At 39.0% G+C, this 17,073-nt stretch overlaps 1 protein-coding gene across 1 annotated transcript in view; it reads right to left on the minus strand.

Annotated features, from left to right (window-relative positions):
* EYS (eyes shut homolog) overlaps positions 1 to 17,073 on the minus strand; it is a 940,845-nt gene that overhangs the window by 366,240 nt on the left and 557,532 nt on the right. The gene's annotated exons all lie outside the window — the stretch shown is intronic.

Consider the following 17,073-nt stretch of genomic DNA (forward strand, 5'->3'; position numbering starts at 1 on the left):
TTGCACCATTAAATGTAAGTACAGCATAAAAGGTAACCTTCAGGGACCATGCCTTCATTATCATTCTAGTTATCAAATACTAGTAATCTTGAAAAAACTCTTCTGTATTTTCCTGATTGTAAATCCTATGTGATCATTAATACCAAAATAGTTCCATATGCTTTCAACATATAACTAACTATACAACTGACACAAATAGACTCACAAGGCCTCTAATGAAGCTCAGAAATCTTACTAATCTCATTATTGAGACACATTCTTGCATACACACAGCTTTACAGATATAGTCACATACGTTCTGCAAAACAGGGCCCCCTAATGGTATTTACAGCATTTACTCTTTTGAGATGTGTGAGACAATGTATTCAAAAACTCCTTGTCCTGGTTTAGGCTGGGATAGAGTTAATTGTCTTCCTAGTACCTGGTATAGTGCTGTGTTTTGGGTTCAGGATGAGAAGAATGTACACTGATACACTGATGTTTTCAGTTGTTGCTAAGTGGTTTTAGACCAAGTCAAGGATTTTTCAGCTTCTCATGCCCAGCCAGCGAGAAGGCTGGAGGGGCACAAGGACTTGGCACAGGACACAGCCAGGGCAGCTGACCCAAAGGGATATTCCATACCATGTGGCGTCATGCCCAGTATATAAACTGGGAGGAGTTGGCCTGGAGGGGATCACTGCTTGGGAACTAACTGGGCATCAGTCGGCAGGTGGTGAGCAATTGCATTGTGCATCGCTTGTTTTGTATATTCCAACCCTTTTATTATTATTGCCATATTATTATTATTTATTATTAGCATTACTACTAGCATTTCTTCCCTTCTGTTCTATTAAACTGTTCTTATCTCAGCCCACTTGTTTTTCCCTCGATTCTCTCCCCCATCCCACTGGTTGTGGAGGGAAGTGAGTGAGCGGCTGCGTGGTGCTTAGCTGCTGGCTGGGGTTAAACCCGTTAGCAGCGGGGTGGTGCACATCTTGTATGTTGTCTTGGCTCTAAAGGAGAGCATACAGCTTCATGCCCCACTTACAGGAAGATGAGTACATTAACAAACTACCTTTGAGTAAACTAGAACAGTCTTGTCACCTACTCCTCAAGACGCTACACTGTGTGAATACAAAACACGTCATTAGTATGAAGTATCTGCAGTGTCCACCCTAGCGTTCCAGATCCTGAAGCAAAAGAGGAGGATGGTCCATGGGACAGGTATGTGAAACACGTCCTGCAGGATCATTATGCTATGTATCTGTAATTATGTTTTGGTTTATTTCTCCTTGAGTGTTAGAAGATATTTGTTTCATTTTATATGGAATACACTCTGGGTAACTGGAATTTGGAATCTACCAAGACGATGACAGCAGAACAGGTTTGCCAAAGTCTACATCAACTGCAGATGACAGCGATGGCATAGTGGAAGCACACACTACTATTTTCAAATATCTAATTATAATGTGTGAGAGAAAAACCACAGATAAGGCTTAATATTAGAGTGAGCTGGAAGGCTATCTGTATAGCTCTTTGTCCACAAAACATTAAGCAAAATCAACTGATAAGATACAGTTTGGCCTTTCATCCTACTGGCAAACTTCGACGCCCAGTATTTATCCCACCTAACTTCACATACCTAACTGTAATAACCCTAGGATTCTCATATGCTCAGTGGAATAATGGGTGCAGAGGATTATTCTGTTCACTGAAAGCTTAAATAATTTTCTGCAGATACCTCTGTCTTTCCACTGGCTACATAGCATATAAAAAAAAAAAAAAAAAAAAGAACAGAAAAAAAAAAACATTGAAGGGAGCGACTTCACCCAGATATGGGAAGGAGGATCAGAAGGATGAATGCCTATAAAATAATGAAAGAATATTCTACTGGAAAAAAAGGCAACTAGACACAGGGCATACTGGGTCAGTTTAAAATGTATTTAACTTTAACCTTGTACTTTGGTGTGTTTATAGGCATTTCAGTTAAAAAAAAAAGGGGGGGGGCTTACAACATAAACTGGAAAAAATATACATTTATTATGTAAAAATTCTGGACAGAACAACTATACCTATGTATATCTAAGATGAGTGGGCTTGATTTTTTAGCCTGTAAAACCCAAAACATTGAAGAAAACCTTAAAGGTCTTTTTAAGAACCCTCCTGTTGGCAGCTTCAAGTGGGCACATTTTTATATGTGATGTGTAAACTTGCTGAAGAGTAGAAACCAGTAAAGACAAGAGCAGTTTACAGAGTTACTGTGGTCATAACTAGCTGGAGCAAGAATGACTGGTGGAGCACGTTGATATAACTCCAAAGGAGAGAATCAACAGAATGGAATCAGCTTCCTATCACAGGATACAATCCAGATGAGCTTTGCATGATTTTCTACTCAGCAAGGCTTGAGACTTCAGAGACACAAACTATATAGCCATGGGCCTAATTCTATAGACATTGAGGTAGAAAAACAGATATATGTATATGTACAAATGTTTGGTAAAATTTGGTACTGAAAACTTCCCACATATTAAGTGTACAATACCATATAGAGTGATGGTGGCACCACTGAAAAAGAAAAGTTATAAAAAATATGACTTTGCCTTCAAATTCAAATTTATGTAGAAAACATAAACCCATGAAAGCAGTTAGATACCCAGTAAATCAAATCTCACATACATCAATTTGTACAAGGTACCCTTTTTCCCAAGTCAGACAACCATTCAACTTAAAGAATATTTAAAAATATCACAAGTATTTCACATACTGATGCGTTCTATTTTTTGTAAATGCTACAATACCACAGTGTTCAGTTTGCTTGTGCTCAGATAGCATAATTAGATATAAATGATGCTTCACAACTGCAGAGGCAGGCACTCTATTAACTAAACCATTCTGAGCAATTATGAAACAACTGGCAGTAAGCATGTTACTGGTGAGTGTTTGCAAGTCATAAAACAACACCTTAATGTCAGCAGCTTTTGCAAATTTCCCAATATTCCAATAAATTTTATGCTTTGAGTCTTAATGAAGTTAACACGTCTTAGGATATCACAAGCACTTCAATAATTTCTTAAATTTTTGTTCGCTCTCACCTTACTTCATTCTTACTCCTTTTTTTATAACTTTTTATTTCTGTTCTGCCTCTCCACATTCCTACCCCCTTCTGCCATTTCTTTTAGAACATTAGAAGGGACAGAAATAATAGAATTTAAATACAACTGATATTAGAAAGTGTAAGTAGATATGGAAAACATTTCTTGTGCTATAAATGGCATTAGACCTAACTCGAATACTTTGGAACACATTTGTATGTGGTGCTTGGGATATGACTGTTCTGCAAATGAAAACCAGGGGATTTTAGATAGCTTTCATATCAAGGTATGACCACTGCAAACCTTGTAGATTGATTACTATTCAATAAAAAACAATTTATGCCTTTATAAGTATATGCACGTCTAGGTTTAGCAGCAAATAACTCTTAGAGCTTATCTGAAAAAGAAAACTAATACACTGTGACGGCTGAGTTTTTAAACTTACAAAGGTATCAACATCAAGATCAACAGTTCAGTACTGAAAGGCAGCAAAAAGTACTGCTCATTTGCTGTAAGAATACTGCATTCACAATTTAATTATAACCAGTTTATAGGGATGACGGCAAAGATCTTGCTCTTTTCTATCATTTTCTACAGCTTTTTTCTTTCATAAAAAATGCTGACACAATGTAGTGCAAATATAGTCCCTGTTCTGTTGTACCTTTATATCAATCATTATCAGGAGTGATCATCTTAATTTGGGCATATGCCAATGCAATAACTGAACAGAAGACTGAAAAGATTCTATTGAATTAGATGGATTTGAAACACAAGAATGTAACTTCAGTACTTTCACACTGCAGTTAAGAACAGAGATGGGAATAAGCATCTCAGCAAAATGCTTAGCTGAGGATTAGTGTGGTGTAGAAGATGACAGTTCATTTCCTTCTTCCATAAAAACATGGCCAACTAGTCACCATTAAATCTCCTATGTATCTGTAGGAGCAAGTTCTTTGCAGTTTTCAACCTGCATCTGACATGAACTGCAAATTGTGATGAAATGATACTTGCAAACTTTCAATTCTGCAATCTTTCCTCACTCCCCATTAATCTCAGCTGGAATGGAAACTCTGTCTTCTACAATGAATGCAGGAGTTCACGAAGATGACCTTGAAGGTCCTGTAGGAAGCTAATGGGCATTTGCCCTGGTTATGACAAACACTGTTTCAATAGCACCTATATTAAGTAAGTAGTACAATGAAGGACAGAAGTGAAAGGAGTAGGCATACGTGCCTCTTAAGTGTCTAAACTGCCTCTTAAATATACGTGCAGGTTTAGAATCAGTGGCCAGTTTCATCAACCACCTGGTAAGACCTATCTTATACCTAAATTAATCCCAAGCTATCTAGGAAACCTGTGAGTCAAAATGATCCTGAAGTGTAACTGTAACATCTTAGGCACTTCCAAACCAAAATTCCTAAATCAGGAGCAAAGTCCACTGATGATTTTAAAGGTGCTTCCTCTTTATGCTTGCTCTTTGGGCTATTGGCTGATATGAACAAAGAGAAGATGGATAATGAGTAAAAGATGAGTTTGCTCGTCAAGAAGTATTTTACCAAGTCTTGAGATAGGTCAGATGGGACATTTGAGAGAGCAAGAACACTAACAGAACAAGAGGCTGGGATCACTTAGGGTAGGGAAATACAGGCTGAACAAAGACCCAAACACCAGTGCGTCTTAGAACACAAGAAGAGTCACTCGAGAAACAGAAAAGGGAAGTTAAGCTTAAAAAGTAAAGCATGGATTTCAGAATCGTATTTCTGTGACAAAAGGAAAAAGCTATCAAGAAACAGCAAGAACAGAATCTGTTCTCCCAGAGGCGCTACCACCATCGGTGATGGGCTCGGCCTTGGCCAGCGGCGGGTCCGTCCTGGAGCCGGCTGGAATTGGCTCTGTCGGACATGGGGGAAGAAGCTTCCAGCAGCTTCTCACAGAAGCCGCCCCTGCAGCCCCCCGCTACCAACACCTGGCCACACAAACCCGAGACAGTTGGGAAGATACATTTTGTCAGGTACAGCATTCTAGCTTTATTAAGATGACTTTCACTATGGTTTTCATGATGAGTCCCTACGGGTTGGCAGAAGCTGCTCTTTGTTCCTGCCTCACCGGGCTTTGTGGTACTCCGATTCAGTAACAGCAGAGGGAAGGGTTATGGCCTTTTTGCAAAAAGCAGCCAGGACATCTAAACGGAGCGAGCGAGGCAATATTCAGAATGAGGGAACGGGCAGGAAAGGGGCTGGAGAACAGGCCTGTAATGGACTCGGCACAAAAGCAATTTGCAAGCTTGAAGCTGGCCTCGCTACACAGTTCAGGCTAGAAGAAAGATGACTCATTTAGGATGAGGGCTTAGCTGTCAAAGGGGCTGCCCATTAATATAATGAAGAATCGACCCTTACACCTAAGAAAGTGGTATAGATACAGAAAGACAGCAGAGTTAATAGGGTGTTGTCTATATGGGCTTGGCTGACCTATTTAAGAAAGATGAATCAGGTCCTAAGAAACATTCACAGATTTAGTAATCTAAAACCACAATTTAAGCATTTACTACTATTATATCGATAGGTTTACAGAACTACAGGAAATTGTAACATTTATCAATCAAAGGTCAGAGAAAATTCCACCTGCCTGATTTAAGTAGCCCTGTCTCACAGTGTTGTAGACATCCTGCCCCAAAGCTGCCTATACAGTGGATCAGAACTGGGCTAATTGTTAGTAATAAGAAATGTCCTTGCTTTATATATAACACTTAACAATCTAATGCAGCAGCTGCTGCACATATAAGACTGAACCCAGGTCTGCACTCCTGCTCTTCATTATATCAAATAATTAAAATAGCCAATGTAGCAGGGAAAATTACCAAATTAAAAAAAATATGGATACGTTCATTTTTTTTTTTAAGTTGGACATTATAATTTATCAATTAATAATAAGGTAGAAATATACACTTCTTGTAATGAATTCACAGAACTTACACTGGGAGAATGAAGTAGTTTATTTTTCTGTTAGTCCAGAGCTTGTCAGATCGAACCTAAGAACATCAGTATTTCCACATCAAAGCAACAATCTTTTTTTTCTAGATTAAAAGTAAAAAAGCAGCAGAGGAACCTATTAATGAATCAGAACACAACCGAGGAAGGATCTGTCAGAATGTCTGCTTATTTCAGCATAAACTCAGCTGTGTACAGTCTCTTGTATTAATGATTATCAATCAAAACACTAACCGTAGAAAAATCTGAAACATCTCTACAATTGCTCTGCTCCTGAAAATTATGTTAAATAAGAAGCTGTTATTTTAGTAGCTTGTTATATAATAAGTACATAAGGTTTTTTGTTTTGGTTTTTTTTTTTAAAAAAACAACTTGTAGTTATTTAAACACACAACTGCCTCTACACAAATTAGAAATTCCATATTTATATCCGTATTGGAAAGATTCATCAAAGAAGGGGTAAGAGAACGTCACAGACTTGTTCAAGCATTTTATGCAGAAACTGAGTTATTCAAGCGTAATCTGAATTTTGCTATAACAATTTTGGGGTTGCCAAAATATTTGTATTTCTTGCCAACACATTTCTATATAAAGAGGAAGTAAATCAGTAAGTGACTTCAACTCCTAGATGAAGTTTTCAACAAAAGCCCAAGATGTCCTATGTAAAAGTACTCTAAAAAAGCAGCAGTAGTAACTGTTGTCAAAGTTTTACTTCATGTTAATTCTGCATTCTAAGGGCTACTGGCATGAATACATTTCTACTACTACATTTAAAACAATTCCAGAGGGATTGATTAACAATTTATTAAGAGAATTAAATGAAGGATTTTGATCTGTGACAATTATAGCTGCAGTCATAGTAAAATTTCTTCCATGTGAGTAAACTTTCAGCCTTGGAGAAAATCTGCAAGAACTTAAATGTCAGCCAAATTTTTCCCTACAACTCTAATTCATATCCTGTTGTAACTCATCACTCTTTGAGTCTGTTTTGTAACTCATCTTTTGAGTCTATTTTTTATCTGTACCCTTTTCCTCCTCTCTCCCTCTCTTTCTTCATCTGCCTTGTGACCTTTTAGAGCTTATGAATAATTTGTATATCTGTGAGATCTAAGGTTCAGAAAAAAACATGGTTTCTACAACACAGAAGTTTATTAGGTTTCTCTGGGAGCAGTGATTAACAGCAATTGTACTTATAAGAGAGCATTTATGCTGTAACCTTTACCTGCCTATGTGACTCATTCAACCTGGTAAAATCAATGAACTTTATGGACCAGTCTACCCTATGAAATTTGTTTGGGACATCAGTTTTTCTTCATGAGTGTTGACCTTGATGAGTGGGGTAATGTTTTGTTAATACCTCTCCGTAAGGTAATTAGGACTTTGGGCAGAATAACAGATCAATGTGAAAAGCACCTCTCCTGAGCAACTGTCTCAGCTAAAGTAGTCTTGTAAATGTGCAATCTCTTTTGACATTAGTCATGATTTTTTTCTTTTTCAAATCTGCATTTTCTGTCCAAAATAAATCTAGTTAACTGCTCTACTGTAACAGGCCAGCTCTGTCACTGCAAATTTACACTGGGATTGCTATACATTATTAACAAGCTATGAAAAGTCACTGGCTAAATGTCATGGAAGCTGAGATATAGCAGCACCTTGGGATTCATATAGCAAACAGTTTAGTTTTAATCATCTTGGACCACAAGGTGCCTTGACATTTGCGAGGCAACTTTTTCCTTTTTAACTTCCACTGGAATCAGACCTCTATTATCTCAACCATAATTCTCAACTTCAAATGTGATAGAAAGTTTTACCTTCTAAATTAAAAAAGTGAAAAATCGATCAAACATGGACCTTATCATTCATTTAATCGATGCTCATATGCCAGCTTGGAAAGGAAAAAAGGAAGAGCAAGGAAAACTAGATAATTCAGCCACCTTCAGGATTATTAGAGATGTTTCCTGTGAAATACATGACTCTTACCTTAGCACTACTGAGGCATAACCTCCCCGAGCAGTATTAACACTACAAACTTCTGCAGAACCTTTTTAATTTCAAAGAAAAAATGAGGAAGAGCACTGATTCATTTTAAATATACGTATCATTACAACATGATTTCTTAAAGCTTTAAAAATTTATTGGGATATTCATCTATGGTGCCAAATAAATTTGCAGTCATTATCATACTTCACTCTCTAACAGCCAACCTTTTGGATCATAAGTTCCAATTTACTGGAAGCCAATGCGTCATTTTTGCCCTTTTAGGTTGGATTATTCACAGACAAAATAAAAAAGACAAACATTATTTTATTCATCTGAAATGGTTATTTCTCAAGAAATACAAGAGCGAGCCAAAATCCTGACCCTATGAACATTACTTTGAAAAATGAAATCTACTTCATCTGCAAGTTACAGTGAGATGAAGTTTTGAATGTTCAGATATTTTTCTTTCTTTCAAACTTAACTGCTCTAATTTCTGTGTGGTTTTTTTTCTTATTTTACACATCTGCCAGCACATTACCTGTATTGCCTTAATACACATGTCAAAAAAAAATGTTGCCTCATAAATGAACGCATACATGAAATACTGTCATCAGGTTATAAAATGAATGACTACAACCTCCCATTCCCCATTCCCCATTCCCCCCTGCATGACTCGGGGGAGAGGGGGAAGGAGAAGGAGGTAGAAGAGTTGGGAACAAAGGAGCGAAGTTAAGCCTAGGAAAAGGGGGGGGGTGGGGTGGTGTTTTAGTTTTTGTTTCTCACCATCCTATTCTATTTTAAATTGGCAATAAATTTAATTTTCCCCATGTCATGTCTGTTCGCCAGTGATCTCCCTGTGTTTATTTAGACCCCTGAGTTTTTCCATCTTCTTTTCTCCCGCCATGCTGTTGAGAAGAGGGAGTGAGAAGAGGCTGGGTGGGCATCTGGCAGCCAGGCAAGTTCAACACATTACAAAGCTATGTGTTTTTCCAAAGATTTCTACATAACTAGTGAAATTCTCCCTTTCCCTACCTCAAGAATTAATTCTATTTACAATAATTAAGACAGAGACCAGGCCTCTTCAGAGCTTGCCAAAACCTTGCTAAGGAACCCATCTCAGAAAACAGTAATATAACATGAATTTCTTCACAAATTGTACCCTAAGCATATTCTATACCAAAAAAAAAAGAAAAAAAGAAAAAAAAAAAGAGACTTTAAGACACAATGCAAAATAGCATCCTCTGGTGACATTGTTTTTGGTGGGTTTTTATTCCTTCTATTTCTCACAATGTCATAGTTGATGTTAAAAGAAATGTTCAAGATAATTTGCGTGAACCATTAGATCTGTACACTCCTGCCCTTTAACACAACATCACAGCCCATCTGAAAAATGCAATATTTGCAAAGAAAGTTTGTATCTTAAATCAGCTGATACTGTTTTACTTGTCTCGCCCCATAATCCTTGCTTCTCTTACATCCTTTGACCATCCACAAATATAACATTAATTTGATTCAAATAAAAAAACCCTATTGGCAGTAGAATCTTCTTCAGCATTCTTGTTTCACTTATCAAGTTACTGAAACTTTTGATCTATTTCTTTTCTGAAAGTGAGATTAATAGCTATGGGACTGTTACTGTGAACATGATAGAGAATTCAGAGAGGAAGCTTTTCTAATTCTCTGACAATGACCAAGAACCTCATTGCTTTAGTATTAACTTCTATAGGCAAATGACTACAGCTGAGAAACCTTTCTTCCAGGTATTTCACTATTCTAAGCTTTGCATCATGCATTTCAAACAACTTTCATAGCGAGCTTTACCAGGACCTTCAAGTAACACTAAAAATGTGGGTGGTAGACAGGTCACCTAATGACGTCATCTTGGCGGAAACTGTCCCACACATGTTTCACCAGCTACAGGTTTTGTCCCATTAAGCTCAGATGCAATAATTCCCTATGGAAAACTGAAAAGTGAAGGTATCGCATCAAAGCAAATAATCTGCTGTCTGGTCACCCATCTGATCTTAAGACTGTAGATTGTGGTGGTGATGCAGCAGATGACCCAATCAATGTGTATGCTATATAAAAAAAATTAAAAAATATTTAAGTGTTCTGTTGCTTTCAGATTCAGAAATATTGGTGTGTGTGTGGGAAACATTGACTTTTGTGTGCATGTGTGTGTGAACTCATACTGATTTCTGGGGTCCTACATTGGATCAGCATAGATCTTTGTTGTTACTGTGGTTTCACTAAGTGGGTTAAACTGATTGTCTCCATAAGCCCAATGAATTTCAGTTCAAAGTAATATGAATCGGCTGCCTTATCACTAATACCACTGAAAATTGCTTCCCCGATGTACTTTGAAGCATGTTTCTATGGAATTAGAGAAAGCAGCCAGTAGGGAACTTACAGAAAGAAGCCTCCCACGAGAGCTTTTCTCAGATTATTTTCTCTAAAACCCTTCCCAAGGGTGATACTGTGATTGTTAATTTTAGAACATTGACAATGAACCTTTCCCCAAGCTACAGGTCTAGCCTATCACATCATTACTTTTTTCTTCTCCTTCCCTCCTCTGAATTCTCCTTGGAGGTACTGTCAAGAATGAAGCAAGTTTATTTATCTCTGAAGTAAAATTTTGCTTCGAATGAAGTAAAAATAAATTATAGCTCTCCATGGTGGTCAGGAAATGTTAGTTCTATTTTAAAGAATAGTGAATGGGAATGAAAAAGACAAAAATTAGTAGTAACACACTTGAGTGTATATGTGATTTTAGAGGGCCTTCTTCCATTTATTCATCTACAGTTATGTTCCTATCACATTAGCATCAGTCCCTCCTAGAGATTTATAACCTGAAGTAACAAGAGTCATGTTTTTCCTTTCTGCTTTCTTTCTTAAGTTTATGGGAGAATTCATTGAATGATTGAAATATTTCAGACTTGTATGAAAAAATTTTATTAGAGGAAAATTAAGTTGAAAAGAGGAGTCACATAGATAGTCCAAGAGATCTAGGTTCAGATCTTGTAAATGTTCTGATTCTTATAGTCAGGAACTTCTTCATATTCATCATTAGTTTCTATAGAATGTAGCTTTGCAAAGGTAGAAAGAATTTGAAAAGGGTAGTTAACAGTGCCATTCTCTTGGAGAAGTGATTTTAGAACAGGAGCTACAAACCATAAGGCTGTGACCTTTTCCGTATGTTCACTTTTAACAGCCCCATGTTTTCACTAACAAACAGAACTTACGTAGGCTTACAGAAATCTCTGACTAGTTTAAAGACATCAGACATTTATCGCTGGTTTGTGGCCCCATCTCTACTACATATTACTGCCTGAGATTTATATTCACAGGGCTAAATGTAAGAAAGAATGAGCTGATCCATCAACACTTTGTAAGGAAGGAAGGAAACAGAAGCAGTTTACTCTTAGTCCTCTTAGAAAAGTGACCCCGTGTGGCCGGTACACCCGCCCCAATGAAGACGGAAACTTCCCGACGGCTGGAAGGGCAAAGTTAAACCAGAAACCGGGGTTCAGGGGTCGAGCTGCCCAGCCGGCGCAGTGACCGGGGTCCCGTTCGCAGAGCGCCCCAAGCCAGGCACCCCGGCGACCGGAGCCCGCCGAAAACACCGCGGCCATCGCAACCCCGCGGCCGAGAGAAGGTTCCGGGCCCCCGGCCGCGCGCGACCGCGAGCCCCGACCCGGCCTCGGGGATGAACGGGGCCGCCCCAAGGCCGACTGAGCCGGTCCTCCTCGGAGCAGCGGGTCTGCCGTCGGAGGCTCTCCCCGTCGGTCGGGACGTCGCCTCAGGAAACTCCGCCGGGCTCGGCGCCTCGCCGTGCCGGAGAGCGGCGCGCGGGCTGTGAGCCGTCGCCCCGACCGCGGATTTGGCGACGGTTCACGTAGCGACGGTTCCCCGCTGACATCCCGAACCTGTAAATCGGCCGCGTGCGGGTGTTCGTCACAGGGTTTACAGCCTAACGCTCCCCTTCAACCCGGCCGTTATGACTCGATACCACACAACGTTCATCTTCGATGGGACTGTTGCGTTTTGGTATCATTACAGAAAGTTGACTTTTGAAACATATCACTGACAGCCTTGCGTGTCTGCGGCACCCTGGCAGCATACTATGCTAGATCCTCTAGGGCAAGGCATCCCTCCTCCCAGAGAAGCAATGTTGCACGTAACAATCCAAAACAGATTCAGGTAGTTAGACAAGATAGGAGCTGGAAGCTCTGCAACTTTACAGCTTTCTTCTGTGCTTGAAAAAGAGTTAATAAAATAGAGAAATTATCAGCTCTATAGAAAAAAAAAAAAAGAAAAAAAAAAAGAATGCAATGGTAGGACAGTGAGGACCACATTTAAAGCTTTATTCCTAACCATAATAATCTAAGTGCAATATGGGCTAAATAAGACGACTTTTTTACTACTCAGGACACACAAAGTTACTAAGAACATAGTCTACGTTTTTATTTATAAAAATATCTGGCCAATAAGGGTCTTTATTCTCACAGAATGTCTCAGGACCACCACAACAGATCCTAAACATCTGCTAATAAAAAATTCCATTCTTTCTAAGGTCATTCTCATTATAAGAGACCTTAAACTTTCTCAGTCCACTTGGATACAGCTTTTATTTTCCCTAAGAGAAAAAGCAGATTTTACTGCCAGTAAAATCTCCCACTGTGGTTAACATGGACATTCTTATTAAAGTGATAAATTACGTACTTGCTAAATCACAGTTGGTGGGGTGTGACAGTGTTATAAGAAAGGTTAATCTGTAGAAGATCAGGCTAGAATGAATACAATAAAATAACCAGAATGGCTAAGCCTTGATGAAAGTGTATTAGAGTTAACACACTCCTTTCTTTATTTTATTAATCTACCCAATTGGAAACTAGATGCATTTCTTCACACACCAGTAGTGTGGGCCAAATTAAAGGAGGAACTGGCACGCGTGTGTGTGCGTGTCTCCTTGCAGGATTGTTGAAAAGCCACCACTTAGCTGTTTGCTCAAATAATCCAGATTTGCACTCAAATTTCACATACAGAAAAGCTATATCATTATCTGGTCAATCCCTGCTCAAACAGAAGCCTCCCTGAGCTTTTTATTAATGTTCTTGTACAGGAATTAATATGTTAAGATAGATCCTTAGCTGATGTAAACTCTCATAATACCAGTCTTGACATGCTTCTGTGCTATCTAGGCACTCATTCACAATCCTGGATACAAAAAAGCAGATTAATACGAGGCACCATTTTCTTATTCTTCATTTATTTGTCCAATTTCTTTGGTTCAAATCAGCTCCTTATCTGACTGTGTTGAGAACATGCATATGAAAAAGGAAGTTTTGAATTAGTAGATTTTATATAGCTCCAGTTAAAGGCATTGCTTCTCAATGCCGTAGTGAGTGATCTCTTTGTGTTCAAACAGCCACCAAATCATGATAAAAGTAGCCAAAATGGTCTTCAGCCTATTGCAGCCAAGAGAGAAAATGAAGTAAAGCGATTTTTATTTGTACTGCCCACCCCACCCCCAGTTCTCTAAGATCTCCCCACTTTCAGTGGGGGAAAGCTAGTGCTTCCAAAGAGCAATTCATACCACTTCAGATATCTATCCTACCTTGCAATCTCCAGAAAGTGATTTAGCTGCTTATTTCAGGAAGGGAGAATTTGTAGTTTGAGGGTGCCTGTTGCTCCATTCAATATGTTTACATGCAACTTGTTTACACAGATGCCTAATTTTTGGAAAGGAGATTTAAGCAAGATGGATCTCATTATTAGTGTTACATTACTAGGAGCTTTGTATCTGTAGTGAGATTCTGTATTTATTAGCCAGTTAGCTAAAAGACTCATTTGCTTGTTTGCTCTCTAAAGTTTTTCATTACTCCTAAAATTCTTCCCTGCTTATAAATAGCCAGAATCAAATATTGCTCCTGAGAAGTATTTTATTTTGAAAAGACACAAATTATGGACAAGTGACTGCAGTTGGGGATTTCTGTTTCCTAAAGAACATGCAAAGCACTCATTGTTCCAAGCTGAAAGCCATCCTGAGGGAGAAATCTACAGGAGCATATACTGGATTATAAAATTCTCACTGAAAAGAAATGTGGTCTTTGAAGTTGACTTTTTTTTGTTATATTTAAGCTACCAAAGATGTTGCTCTAGACTTAGGAGGATTTCTGAGACAGAGCACATCTCAAAACTAAATCCAGCCTGTGTTTTTCCCTTGGATCAGTCACACGCTTCCTTAAGGACATCTGGAAGGTAAGGATGCATGCTTTGTAAGGGAGCTATTTAATAGCTAAGGGAGCGTTTAATAGCTATTTGTCATAAGGAAAAAAGAGAAAAATGTAAGAAAAGTAACAGATGAAACAGAATGACACAAACCATAAGGAACAATAGATAACTGAGATGATAACAAACATGAGACCTTTCAGGTCATTAACGGATGGCGCAATGAAGGAACCAGTTGAGCACAACAGCGGAGACGTTCAGCCAGAACCTTGCAACTAGCAAGAAAGGAAATATCATCACATGTGACGGGAATAGCAACAGAAAGTACGTCATGTGTAAACAAGCTTCTCATCGGTATGCTTCTCTGGCCAATTCCTCTACCCAATCCCCATAGTCTGTGCTATCCTCTTACTAAATTCCATTGCTAACTATTTTCTGTGTGACCCTTGCTCTACCGTGCATGTGGAGATAAGTAGCCAATGAACTTGAAAGCTGGACTAGCCAGAGAGAAGACCAGCATCTGGAAAGACCCAAGGTCTGAGCTTGCAACTGTGTTAAGAGGCCTATGGTGTGAGTATGGACATTGGACTTCAGGTCCACGCTAATATTTGAGGGATGCATGAACACAGATTTTTCTGTGAATAAAGACAGAGAGGTTGTGTACAAGTTCCCACAGTGAAAATCAAGAGCATCAGCCAGAGAAGAAGAACAGATCAGGCAATCCACACTGATTATTTGTATGGTACTGCTGTTGTGTTTATGTGGGTGCCTGCAAAGGCACTGCTGTGTTGATCAACGTGGCTGGCTGGCTGGGAGGGGAGGGGGGGGGTGTGTTTGCATTTTTGGTATTTCCACATGGCCTGGCCGGACATGTAAACATCTAAAAGACCAAGCAGAGAAAGCTTCCGGGCTTGCTTAAGATCCCCCAGATTCTGCTCTCCCTTACTACTCCTGCTTCTTAGTTTGAATTATGAAGTGAGTGAGTTTTGAGGAGTTGGCATCCTTTCTCACTGCCTCAAAAACCTGAGAGAAGACTAAGCTGTTGTCTTCTCGGTCACTCTGAAAAATCTGGTAATGTAAATAGGACTGCACGACTGCTCACAACTTCACCCTGTAACTGATCTTTGTCAGCACCAGAAAAGATTGGTACTTTATTTATATTACAGCTGAGGTGTTCAGCTGGAGGGTTTGGGGGGGTGTTACTTTTTTTGTATTTTTTTGTCATACTGTTCCTTTACTTTTGTTTTGTGAACCACTACAGGATCTAATGTGAGAGATCACTGCCAATATTTCATGCTCCTTCACATTAAGTGCTTGACTTAAACTCCTTTGTGTGTATTAGCTTATAAAACAAGTGAAGAGCTCACAAAATGCTAAAGAACAGGAGAGATGTTACCCAGAGATATCACCCTTCTGATATAAAACATTCTGTACTACCTTAGTTAGTCTAGTTTTGCAAGTATTATTTAAGATCTGTGTACTTCCCAACTCTGATAAAACAGTTATAATACAGAACTGTGAGCACCTCATTAGCAGGCTACTATGTACTGTCAAGACCAACCTCCCTACCCGCCTCAGCTTACTGTTAGAATCCCCAGGGATCATTTCACAGTGGCTGTCTCAGCTGATTCTCAGTTAGTCATTTTGACTTTGAATGGTTCAAAACCAAGTGAACTGTAGTAAGTTCCATTTGAGCACATACTCTCAGTATTACAAATAGTATCAACACAGTTTGTCCCGTGTCTCACTTTTGTAGTCCTTTAACTCAGTAGATATGGTATTGCTGAAGGAAAAACCACAGGGTTTGTTCTAACACTGCAAGGCCACTGGACTCAGGCTTATCAGGCATGATTTGTCTGGACTTGTCTTACGCTTGCCTGGAGCTCTGTTTTAGCTTTTTTAGCTCTAGCAGACTGTTATCTGATTTGTTTGAGTTTTGCTTATCTTTGTACAATTGTGTGCTGCTATGTCTCTTGTTATAATAGTTCTGATATAGCTCTGTGACTAACAGATAGTGATAACAAGTACTAATCTAGTGACACTGTTTATTGTGCACAGAATAAATTATGTGGTGCTGTGGAATACAAACACTGGATAACAGCAGAGGTTTTGAAAAACATAAACAAACAATGACAGATCAAGGCTATAAACAAATCATCACTGACTAACTAACTGATCACTGAAGAGATGATACATTTGGAGCTGGGTGAAACTGGCTTGAGGAGTAACAAAAGACAAGCTTCCAACATAAATAAAACACACCTTATACAACAAATGCAGATGGAACACAGAAATGCAAAAGAAGCACGGTGTAGAACATGTTAGAAAATGCTTAAAAGTATCCCCTAGTATGATCCCCTCAAGCACGAGAGAGAAGCCCCCACCACATTCCCTTGGCAAAGGATTCAGGATGACAACTCACCATAACCCTTTCGTCAGTTTTAACTATTATTACTCCGACTGAACTGCAATAATTGGATAATTTGCATAGTAAGTCTTAGTACTTTTGTAACTGGACTAACAATACTTCCTTGGCAAGACTGTTAAGATTCCAATTAGACCTCCAGTAAATTCTTGGCTTCGCATATAAAGCATGTGGTGTTGTGCAGTTGGGACACCAAAGTTTTAATGTGACATACTGGGAGAGGCAACCAGACTGAAAATTTAGTTGAACCTTTTCTCCCCAGCTTTTTCTCATACTTCTAGTGCACTCCCCACCTACAGGCTCTGCTGGGTACTTCTAGTATTAAGCACTGAAATTTGGAAACACTGACAAAAACCAATCCCTTCCGAACCCATATTGA

This window comes from Accipiter gentilis, chromosome 15 (genome assembly GCF_929443795.1).
Source record: "Accipiter gentilis chromosome 15, bAccGen1.1, whole genome shotgun sequence".
NCBI classification, from domain to species: Eukaryota; Metazoa; Chordata; class Aves; order Accipitriformes; family Accipitridae; genus Astur; species Astur gentilis.